We start from the raw sequence: 12,461 nt of genomic DNA, 5'->3' as shown, positions 1-12,461 counted from the left end.
AGCTAAGAGAGGACAAACACCCCAAGGGCAACTGAGAGTGACATTTTGAAGAGCAGCTGCAGCCTAGAGAGGAACGTCCTGGGAGAAAGCCATTTTGAAACCAGAACTCCAGAGCAGACACCAGCCACGTGCCTTCCCAGCTAACAGAGGTTTTCCGGATGCCATTGGCCATCCTCCAGTGAAGGTACCAGATTGTTGATGCGTTACCTTAGACACTTCATGGCCTTTAAGGCTGTAACTGTGTAACCAAATGAATCCCCTTTATAAAAGCCGATCCATTTCTGGTGTTTTGCATAATGGCAACATTAGCAAACTGGAATAGCATCCTTTTACTTTCAAGCTCATAGGGAAACCTAAAGATAGTAGTTAAAGTTATCAGTAAATGATGCAAATTCGCATTTCACTAGTAGCACCTAAATTAACCCTGTGACTGAAGATGGGCTAGTAAAAAAGTCCTGGAGGATGCCAGAGGGTTAATTGTTGGAAGAGGTGAGTGATTTACTGGGTTTGCAATTAGAACCATTTGGTTGGGAGGGTTTTCTTTTGCAGTGGCTAGGCCCACCTGGATCTTGTAAGGCCCAGGGGATGGGGAGAGGGAGATAAGGATTCCCTGTCTAGGTACCCGGATAGTGTAAGGTCCCAGGTGAGAGGGAGGGCCAGGGGCTGGAGTCTGGAGAAGGCTGCCTGAAGTTTAGTTGAACTAAGGGGAAGTTGTCATCTTGGTCATGTCCAAGATCACACCGTATTAAATGTAAAAGACTGTAAAGATAATTTAATTTAAAGGATCAGGGGAACACTCATTTTGGTGAAATTCCTCCATTTTCTAGCCACTTTAATACTGCCTTCACAGGGTTAATTTGGGTGCTTTTAGTGAAACTAGAATTTGCATCATTTACTGATAACTTTATAACTACTATCTTTAAGTTTCCCTATGAGCTTGAAAGTAAAAGGATGCCTTAAAACTCATCCCTGCTGGCCTCCAGGATATGTGTCCTATTTTTAAAATCTAAAATTTTAAACTAATATACAATTATGCAAAAATGAAGTAAAAAAATTAAAGTTATTTCAATTCCTTATTCTTATCTCCCTCTTTTCTCACAAAACAAAACTCATTTATCCCATTTCTCTACTTCTTTGTAGGCGACATGATAGAAATACACTTACAAAATCTAGGGGACAAACTATTAGTTATTTTATGACAAACATAACCCCTACTGTTAAAAAGAAAGGACTGACTGAGTGCGGGCGCAGGGCTGCCCTTTCCCCTCCCCCTGCTCCCTCTCCCCCTCTCCCTGACCTCCTACCCCACCCAGCCCTCCTCCTCAGGGGGCAGCAGGGCCGCTCCCTCCATCCTTTTCTCCCTTACCCACTGTTCCAGTTTGCTAACACTGCTTTCACGCAAAACACCAGAAATGGATTGGCTTTTATAAAGGGGGCTTATTTGGTTACAAAGTTACAGTCTTAAGGCCATAAAGTGTCCAAGATAAGGCATCAACAATGGGGTACCTTCACTGGAGAAAGGCCATTGGCATCCAGAAAACCTCTGTTAGCTGGGAAGGCACGTGGCTGGCGTCCGCTTGCTCCCAGGTTGCATTTCAAAATGGCATTCTCCAAAATGTTGCTCTTGGGATGTTTTGCCCTCTCTTAGCTGCAGCTGCTCTCCAAAATGTCACTCTCACTTGCTCTGCATCTGGGCCTGTGTGGCTCTTATTAAGGTACTCCAGTGATCTAATTAACACTCACCCCGAATGGGCGGGGTTACACCTGCATGGAAATTACCCAGTCAAACATTTCACTCACAGTTGATTGAGTCACATCTCCGTGGAAACACTCAATCAAAGGATTCCAGTCTAATCAACATCAATACATTTGCCCCCAAAAGATTGTGGCAAAGAACATGGCGTTTGGGGTACATAATACATCCAAACTGACACACCCACCCTCACCCGCACTTGTTTCTCTTTCCCCTGCCTGGGGCAGCTGCCGCCATGATCTTGCTGGAAGTGAACAACCGCATCATTGAGGAGACGCTTGCCCTCAAGTTCAAGAATGCAGCCACCAGAAAGAAACCAGAAGCAGTAGAAGTAACATTTGCAGATTTTGATGGTGTCCTTTATCAGATTTCAAATCCTAATGGAGATAAAACAAAAGTGACGATCACTACTTCTTTGAAATTCTACAAGGAACTTCAGGCACATGGTGCTGACGAGTTATTAAAGAGAGTGTACGGGAGTTTTTTGGTAAATCCAGAGTCAAGATACAATGTCTCTTTGCTCTATGACCTTGACAATCTCCCTGCATCCAAGGATTCAATAGTGCATCAGGCTGGCATGGTGAAATGAAATTGTTTTGCCTCTGTCTTTGAGAAATACTTCCAGTTCCAAGAAGAGGGCAAAGAAGGAGAGAACAGGGCAGTTATTCATCATGCGGATGATGAGACCATGTATGCTGAGTCCCAAAAGAACAGAGTTGCAGTAGTCTTCAGCATGGTGTTTAAGGATGATGATGATGTGGTCATTGGAAAGGTGTTTATACAGGAGTTGAAAGGACACAGAGCGAGCCACACAGCCCCACAGGTCCTCTTCAGCCACAGGGAACCACCTCTGGAGCTGAAAGACACGGAGGCCGCTGTGGGCGATAACATTGGCTATACTATCTTCGTGCTGGTCCCTCGCCACCCCAACGCCAGTGCTCGAGACAACATCATCAACCTGATCCACACATTTTGGGACTACCTGCACTACCACATCAAGTGCTCTAAGTCCTATATTCACACAGGTATGCAGGTGAAAACATCTAACTTCCTTAAGGTGCTGAACCGTGCATGCCCAGATGCTGAGAAAAAGGAAATGAAAACAACCACGAAGAAGACATCTTCATCCTGCTAACTCTTGGGCACAGAAGGAGGAAGTGGCTGGCAACTGCAGGCTGGAACAGTTGCTACTGGATAATCGTAGCTTTTAATGTTGCACCTCTTAGGTTCTTAAGGGATTCTCCGTTTTGGTTCCATTTTGTACACATTTGGAAAATAATCTGCAGAAACGAGCTGTGTTTGCAAGGACTTCATAGTTCCCAAGAATTAAAAAAAAAACAAAAAACAAAGAATAATTCCACTTGATCAACTTAATTTTTCCTTTATCTTCCCTCCCGCACTCCCCTTCCCTTCCACTCTCTTTCCCAAGCTGTTTTGGTTTTGCAATATGTTACTGGTGATGAGTTGCAGGATAATGCAATCTTAACTTGTTTTCTCCTAGGTATTTGAGCTCAAAACTCCTGTATCTAAAGAAATACGGTTGGGGTCGTTAATAAAGAAAACTTTCTATCTTAAAAAAAAAAAATGACTTATGTTTATACATCAAAGTTGAAATAGAAATTTTAGCACAGATTGGTTTAAAAGATTTTTACAAATTCTTGTTAGGGAAATCCAATCTAAAACCAGTCTTAGCTTTGAATTGGGGCCTACATTGACTCCTTTACCTCTAGGATTTAGTTTATATTAATTAAGTTTAAATAAATTTGCAGAGCCCTCCAAATTTACTATCAATATTAGTCTAATTTATTAATAGAGAGAAACAAATCTGACTGCTAAGCTGTGGATTGTATTACATGGCAAGTGTTTCATGTGTTTGAATTTTTAAAACATATAATGCAATAATGTCATGAATGGCTTTTAAATAGTTGGATGACTTGCTTATTTCCAGAGATCACCATAAGTTAGAAAAAACTACTTTAAAAAAATATTTTTAAAGTGCCTTTTAGACTTTTTAAGCAACAGGTTTAAACAACTGCATAAGTAAATTACCATATGAAAAATTCTACATGAAAAAACCTTTTAAGGAATATTGGGTTAGGCCATTCACAAAATAAAAGCTCTGAGAAGGAGTGACATGGGCAAAAATGTCAATGCTGTAAAGCATATGAAAATGTGACTTGTGTCCCAGGCTCTCTGTGCACAGGTGACAGACAGGCACTGACCAGCGATAGAGAAGTGGGCTTTATTTACTCACTTGGAGTGAGATCAATTCCTAAACTCTGTGGGTTTTCAGCTCTACATTTCAGCAAAACCAGTATGTTAAACAGAAAGCAAACAAACTTTGAAATACGTAATAACAATTTCATTCACATCTATGCAGTAATATTTCTTAGAACCAGTTAATCATACAATCTAGCTAAAAGCTCGGCTTCTTAAAAATTCTGTTAATACCATCCCATATAATTCTGTAAAGAAAACTATTTGAAAAGGCTGCCAAGTCAAGGTAACACATACAGGCTTTCTGAAATTCTTGGGAGAGAAAACTGGATGTTCTGAACTTGACGAATGTGAGGAGACAAAACACTATAAATGTGTTTCTCTAGCAAGTGTATTTTAAGCACTTACCGCGTGCCAGTCACTGTGCCGCTTCTGGGGAAAGCAGTTTTGGGCAAGGTAGACAGAGGCCCCACAGGTAAGTAGAAAGGAGAAGGACTGTGCCCGAGGCAGGGCTACAAGTTCCTTGAGAGCAGAGGACAGCTGGCAGCAGGAGCTGTGCAAGGAACCCCTGACTTGGAGTGGGGAGAGGGTGGAATCCAGAAGGACTTCCTGGAGGAAGTGACATTCAAGCTGAGTCCTGAAGGACGAAGTTTGCACGTGAACAGGAGAGGGAAGACTGTTTCAAGCAAAGGAAATAGCTTATGTGAAGACTTAGATATGAGCTCATAGGGCCTCGACGTCCGATTGGACAGGAGCCTAGATTGTATAGACAAAGAAAAAAGCTAACAATATAGGTAGAGGATAGGGCATAAAATGCAGACTACGTAACATTAAGGAATAGTTATCTAAGGACAACAGAAAGCCTTTGAGATGGGTGTTTCACAGGGATCACCCTCTGAAGAATAGACTGAGGAAGGCAGAAAAGGGGAGAATGTTTTAAGCAGAGCAAATAGTCAATATAAAGACTCAGGGGTGAGAGAGCTCATGGAAATAAAAATGCAATAGGGCTGAAACCTGGATCCCCTAAATTGCTGAGACGTAAGAAATGAACCTGGAGATACAGGTGGGGGTTGGGGCATAACAGGCAGAGTAAGGCTTGCTAAAAGAATTTTACCCGAGACAACAGAAAGCCCTTAGGTGTGTGTTTTACAGGGATCATCCTCTGAAGAACAGACTGGGGAAAGCAGGAGAGATGGGAGGATGGCTGGGAGAGGTGGTGGCAGTGGAGATGGAGCACAGTTCATGAGGCTGAGGGGTATTTTGGGGTAGAATTGCCAAGGCCTGGGGAGAGACTGGATGTGAAGAGTGAGGAGTAAGAGAGACAGAGGGATCAAGAATGAGTCCCAGATTTCTGATTTAAGCAACCAGGTTGCATGGTGGTGCCATTCACTAAGAAACGCAATATCAAGAGTGGAGCAGTTTGAGTTTGGAGGTTGGATCAGTTTTGGACACGTTCAGCCTGAGGTGCCTGTGAGACCTCCAAGTATGACGTCCAGTGAGAGCTGGGTCCCTGGGTCCAAGCTCAAGAGAGGAGCCTGGGGTGGAGAGGGAGATGTGGGGGTCCTCAGATTCCAGGTAGTGACTGCAATTGTGGGAGTGGGTGATGTCTCCCCAGAAGAATGTATGTTTGTGGGACGAGAACTAGGAAGAGCCCTCAAAAACACTATAAATTTGTGATAGAGAAAGATGGCTGCTCTGTGTCTTAGCTCAGGTTCCCTAAGAAGCAAAGCTACGTGCTAATACTCCATTGGAGGAGCCATAGCAGGGCAGCAAGAATAAGAGGAAAAAGGGAAGTGGGGCTGGAAAGGAGGGACAGCAATTACAATGTGGTACATTACCAAATTAGCCACCGACCTTTCAGGAAAACAACCTGGAGCTCGGCCATGTGGGGCATCTCCAGAGAGCCCCGGTGGAACCATTCCCCTTGAAACAGTCTGTCAGGATGAGGAAGGGCATGCAACTTGTCTTCCAGCTCTTTTCATCTCCTTCCTCTTACTGATCACTCCACTTCACAGGCATTAACTTCCCTTTATCTTAGTCTTGCTAATCAGCTCTACCAGCCAGCCACTGTGGAAGCCACAAGTTCCATGAATTGGTCTTTCTCTATTCTGGACTAGAAGTTCTATTACACACCCCTCCAGTGGATACAAGGTAGGCTTTGCCAAATTCCACCTCCAGAGTAGCCTGAGACAAAAGGTAGCAGAAGCTGGAGTTCTGCAAATGATTAAATATTGTAGGTCTCACTGGGGCCTCTGATTAGGAATTAAGGCAAGTGGCTGAAGTTTTGAATGAATATTGGAAAGTGCATAAACTGGGTCCAGTACATCCTGTGAAGAAAAATGAGAAGGAGTGGTTAAAGAAGGGGAGGAAGAAAGGAAAATGATGTCAAAGATGAGGGAAGAGTGTGTTTCAAGAAGGGGCCATTGGTGTCAAATGTTTCTGTCAAGTTAAATAAAATAAAAACTGTAATGGATCCCCTGTGCTTCTGGGGATGCACTTTAGTCATCCTTTGGAGAACCGCCTCCCCTATTCTTGGTTCATCTGGTTTGGGTTGAATTAACTACACTCAGTGGTCCTGAAATGCACACATTCAGTGTGTTATCTCCCTGACCACAGGGGCTGGCAGGTGACTTAACCAGGTCAATGGGACTCCATGCCAGGAATTTTGCTGGAACAGTTGGTATAGAGCTGGAAGCCTGGTGTGAACCAATACAGGCCTTTTCTTCAGTCAGTTTGAGTTATGTTTTTGTCATTCTCTCATTTCTTTCACTCGTGGTTGCTACAGAGGCAGACGTGTCCCTTGGGTTTAATTACAGAAGTTCTGAAATCTCAGTGAAAACGGTGTCAGGGAGGGCACTGGCAGAAGTCAGGGTTATTCTCACTACCTCTTCACCCTCTTTCCTCAGCTGTTTCATCCACTTGTGAAAGGACTGAGAAAGCCAGCACTTAGAGCACCTGCAGAAGGAAGCAGAAATGACAAACACAGTCTGCTTGGCATCTTTGAGATTTGTTGCTCTGGATCTCACCTGGGGACAGGTGGGCTGCCTTCTCCTGGGCTCCAAGTCATTGCCAGAACACAGTAGAGCCCCATCAGTTTTAAATGATTGCAAGGTCTCCATGATAAATGAATGGGTTTTATCTTAATTTCATATTTCCCTCCAAGTACCTACTCTTGTACTAGGTATATAGTAAACATTTATTAAATATAGGTTGATTGAGAAGCCTAACCTACCTGATCAAAGAGCAGCCCACTGGGGTTATGCAATCTAGAGTTTTCACAGTAGATGGTGTTCTTCTGATGGCTGAACAAGATTATATTTTGGACAAATTTCCAAAACATGATCACTCTTCAGACTATAGACATATGTGAAGTTTTTAGGTCAATTTTATTATTTTTTTCCTCCACCTCAAATATTTTCCTTGGGTAGAATGGTAACAGATCTAGTCCCCAAGCCTCATTTTCTCCTCACAGTATTTCTCATATCCACCCCTTCTGTCTTGGTTTGCTGGAGCTGCTACTGCAAGTACCACAGACTGGTTTGGGCTTAAATAATAAGCATGTATTGTCTCATGGTTTCGGGAGCTAGAAGTCCAAAATCAAGGAGTCGATGAGGCCATGCTTTCTCCCGGAGTCCGTGGCATTCTGCTGGCTGCTGGCAGGCCTTGGGGTTCCTTGGCTTGTATCTCTGCTTCTTCCTGTATGTTGCAATGTTCTCTCTTTTCTACCTTCTGTGACTTCTGGGTTCTCTTTAGAAAGCTTCTGGTAATCCAGATTAAGACTCATCCTCATTCTGCTGGGCGACACCTTGATTAAAAATAACACCTCAAGAGATCCTATTTACAATGGGCTGGCACCCACAGGAAAACAGATTAAGATTAAGAATGTGTCTATGTCAAGGTACATAATTTAACCTACCACGTATTCCCAGATTTGGGTTCTCATTTCCTCTGACCTAAAATAGAGTAAAAACATACGAATTGTTTTTGTTTGTTTGTTTGTTGTTGCCTCTAGTCACTATCTGCTCCTCTACATCATAATATCCCTTAATACCCAGCTAATAATTTCATAATTTCATTGAATGTCTGAGCCTTGGTTAAAGTAGAGACATCTACAGACCTCTAGGGAATTTTGCTTATACTTCTGTTATAATTGTAGGATCTTAATTGAGTTTGTCGTTCTTCCCTAAAAGGTAATGTGCCAGTATGAATGTATTATGTCCCCCAAAACGCCATTATCTTTGATACAGTCTTATGTGGGCAGGAAACATATTGGTGTTGATTGGGTTGGAGACTTTTGATTGGATGTTTCCATGGAGATGTGATCACTCAACTATGGGCAAGATCTTTCATTGGATGGTTTCCATGGAGGCGTGGCCCCACCCATTAGGCACGGGCCTTGATTAGTTTACTGGAGCACTATATAAGCTCAGACAGAAGGAGCGAGCTTTCTACAGTCAAGAGGGACACTTTGAAAAATGCACAGAAGCTGAGAGAGTAGCTGCAGATGAGAGACAGCTTGAAGACGGCGGTTGAAAGCAGACTCTTGCTCCAGGGAAGCTAAGAGAGGACAAACGCCCCAAGAGCGACTGAGACTGACATTTTGAAGAAGAGCTATGGCCTAGAGAGGAACATCCTGGGAGAAAGCCATTTTGAAACCAGAACTCTGAAGCAGACCGTGCCTTCCCAGCTAACAGAGGTTTTCTGGACACCACTGGCCATCCTCCAGCGAAAGTACACTATTGTTGATGACTTACCTTGGACACTTTATGGCCTTAAGACTGTAACTTTGCAACCAAATAAACCCCCTTTATAAAAGCTAATCCATTTCTGGTGTTTTGCATTCTGGCAGCATTAGCAAACTGGAATAGATAGTAAATTCTTTGAGGCTGGGGAATGATTTGGCAGGCCTTAACTCATATTTAAAACCTCAGAGCAACTAAATGGAGAGAGGTTTCCTTAATCACCAGCCTATGGCAGGTAGATATTGAGTTGTGAATTCACTATTAGAAGTATACTCTGAGATCTGCCTTTGTTTTGCTTATTATTTTATTTCACAGACCTGGTGAAGTTGGAACATGATTAGCAGCCCTGGTCCAATGGTGTTAATAAATTTGATAGCAATGTGTGCAGCTAGTGAGAAATTGATATGAGCACAACTAAGTGTGATGATTGGCTGAAACAACATTTTCTTTAAATGACAGAAATATTCTGTGCCATTTCTCTTCCTGTTTTGTATTTTAGCAGGATCTTAATTGAGATTTTATACTCTTTGTGAAACTCAGAATACCTATGGTAAACAATAAGATGTATATTATTAAAATTAAAATTCATTTGAATATTCTTCCTGATTTCTCATCTGTACCTACAAAACATACGTTCTTTTCTGAAAGGAAAAAGGAAAGCATTTGCAAGGTTAATTTCCTCAGGGAAAACAGGTTTTTCAGAACAACTTTAATGTGGTTTATTTTTCTTCAATTTATAACATGTGATTTAATTTTCATTCATACTTTATATTCATATTTGCATAATAAAGAGATGCCATGTTGTTTTTAAATACCTCTTTACCGTCTCTGCACTGGTGAAGGAAGAGAGCTAGGGAATAAAATACAATAAGAACTTTTAAATCTCATATTGGATTAATTTCCCTAATATTCTATTATTCAGCACCAATTAACTGGCAATGGCAGGTGACTGTCTCCCTCATGGAAAATTTGGAATGAGTATTTCCTCAGAATTTTCAAATTTTCGTGGCAGTTCATTGTAATTTCATTCTCTCTTTTTTTAATATGTGAAATCACTTCTGTAATGGAATTCTGGGCCTTCAATGTTCTAAGAATCATCATCCAAATTTCCTCTTAACAGAAGTTATCACGAGGTTAGTTGGCAGGTAATTCAAAGCTCTCCTCTCACTTCCCATCCTGCAGCTTGGTCTCAGGCCCTGCCAGACACACGTGGAACTACTGCTATTGCTCGAAAAGCTTTTTCAAAGGGTAAGGAAAACGTCTCATTCAAAAATGCTAGGACAGAAATAAAGCCCCCAAACCATCATTTCCCCCTTTCAGTCAGCTACTTGCAAACTGTTTCCGAGGATGTTTTGAAGAGATTATTTATTTGTCAGTCCTCTGTTCCTTTTTGGAACTATCCTGGTGGAAAAGGATGAAATTGAATATTAAATTATTCATTTTGGGGCACAATTACCATTTGCCAGACCTCTGCTAAGCACTTTACAAATACTCTATTTTTTTAATGCTATTCCAAGTAGCACTTTGAAGTAGGTAGGACTATTTTACCTCTTTCCAGAAGAGGAAACTGAGTCAGAGTTTCACATTTTCTTAAGAGGCTGTAGTCAAATGAAAGTAGAGGGAAAACATAAGAGAAAAGGAGGCCATGGGATACAGGAAACAGAAGAGAGGCAAGGGGTCCCCCAAGTTCGAGTTCGGGTAAAGGAAGATTCCAGGACAGCTGCTGTGCAGAGGAACAGAGCAGAGTCCAGGTTGGAGCAGGTGTGAAAAGCTTTGGCCAAGGAACATGCAAGTCTCCCTATCTGTAGTCACTGCTCCCTCTACAAAGTTGGGAGGGCAACATAGAGACTTTGAAATAAGGGTGATGGAGGAGTGAAGACGAGACAAAAAAAAATCATGTGGCGAGGCTGACCGTGATAACAAATGAGGTGGTTTCAGACTCCATGTGGCTTTTGGTGAGTGGGTGAGTAAAGAGGAATTAACTAGTTAGTTGATATTCTATATTTTAATTCTTTTGGGTCTATTTCATGTATCCGTGATATGATAATCATATCACCCTCCGTTTTAGGGACATGGCCAATTCCCAACAACAGCAAATCAGGTATTTTCACAAATGAACTAATAATCTCAGTCTTATCAACTTTATATTCAGACTCCATCTCCTAATTCCTGGTAAGTTATCCTTTTTGGGCACAGGTTCTTTCATCTTAAGACTATTCAAAAACTGAATTAGCAACCCCTTAGTATGTGAAGGCATGGGCTTTGCCTGCCTTATTCTAACTTCAGCACCTAGAACAGTCCCTGATGTACACAGCTCTTAGAAAATATTTCTTGAATAAATGAAGGATGGATGGATGAATCAATGGATGAATTGACTGACCTGTAGGTGCATTCTGTAAAATGTGCTCCTGTGATGAGGAGATCTGTCCCAATTTCTGTCCCCCTGTCCTTTGCAGTGTGACTAAGGCCAAGTCTGAATCTCTCTGTACCTGAAGTGCCTCATTTGCCAAATGGGAATAAAATTACCCACCCTGCCTACCTCAAAGGCATCAAGTGGAAAAAGGGGAAAATGCTTTACAAATTGTAAACTTCCAAATAACTAAAATCCAAAAACAGAGAATGTCTGAAAATAATGCATATCTCTTAGTCTATCTCAGCTATGCATGTGGTTCTCTGTGTATAGTTGGCTCTTAAGCATTCTTATCAATAAAAGGCAACCATTGAGGAGCAATAGCATCAACATGGCAATGTGAGACATCCCCTGAAAAAGCCTCCCCGGAGTTTTAGTGAATAAAAGGATGAATTTCACTTGCCTAGAACTCTGGGAATGGAAGAGGCTGGAGAAGGACTGCAAATCACTGAATTAAAGAAACAGAAATATCTCAGGTGGGAGAATTCCATCCTGGACCACCGGTCGGTTCCCATTGCTCTCCTCCTCACTCGAACCCTTGCAGCTTGGGAGTCACACAGAGGAGCACAGCCTGGGACCTTCACCTGTGGACAGAGACTGCAGGGACTCACAGCAGCGAGTTAGAGCTCCACAGATAACCGGGCACAGGGACCTAAGTCTACAGAGACCCAGGGCAGAACACAAGCCACTGAGGAGTGCCGCATACAAAAGGGCCATATGGGGGAGAAAAAGAAAGAAAAAAGGAAAAAAGAGAGAGAGACCATGATAGAACTGTCGTGCCCTAACTCTATCCAGTTTCAGTTGGCTGGACCACCTAAATCCAAAATGTACTTTTCTGAAGTGACCCACCTTTCTGGATTGACCCTACCTGGATCCCCAGGGCAGGATACCCTAATGGGAAAGAACCCAGAGGCAGAAAAGCCTCACAGAAACATTTTTTAAAGAGGGGTTGAAATAGAATAGGTCCCAAAACTGAAAAGTATAAGGAAAACAGGGCAATTAGTGAGAGAAAGAATTTAAACAAATCACGGGAGCTGGGGAGAAAAGTCTGCACAAAAACAAACAGAATAGATCAAGATTCCCAGAGAAGGAAGAGAGGAAAGGAAGTTCTCTCCTGGAGGTGAAACAATTGCATGAAAAATGCAATCTTAAAAATTGCACTGCATATCCAGGATCAGATGAAGAAGAACTGAAAAAATCTGAGGAGTTAAGCAAGGGCTAGTCTAAAGGTCTAGAAAAAGTTAGAGCAAGTGTCAAAGAAGAGATTTAACGCAAAGCCAATCAGCAATGAAGCCCTAGACAAAAAGAAGAAACTGACCTTCAGAGTCATACTAAGAAA

General features: G+C 42.2%; 1 pseudogene; it reads left to right on the top strand.

Moving 5' to 3' along the window:
- Positions 1–1,988: 1,988 nt before the first annotated feature.
- LOC119508786 lies at positions 1,989–2,888 on the top strand (annotated as a pseudogene).
- Positions 2,889–12,461: the final 9,573 nt, after the last annotated feature.

Source organism: Choloepus didactylus, chromosome 14 (genome assembly GCF_015220235.1).
Source record: "Choloepus didactylus isolate mChoDid1 chromosome 14, mChoDid1.pri, whole genome shotgun sequence".
Classification (NCBI taxonomy): Eukaryota; Metazoa; Chordata; class Mammalia; order Pilosa; family Megalonychidae; genus Choloepus; species Choloepus didactylus.
The sequence above is the reverse complement of the archived record's forward strand: the minus strand, read 5'-3'. Positions and strand labels throughout refer to the sequence as shown.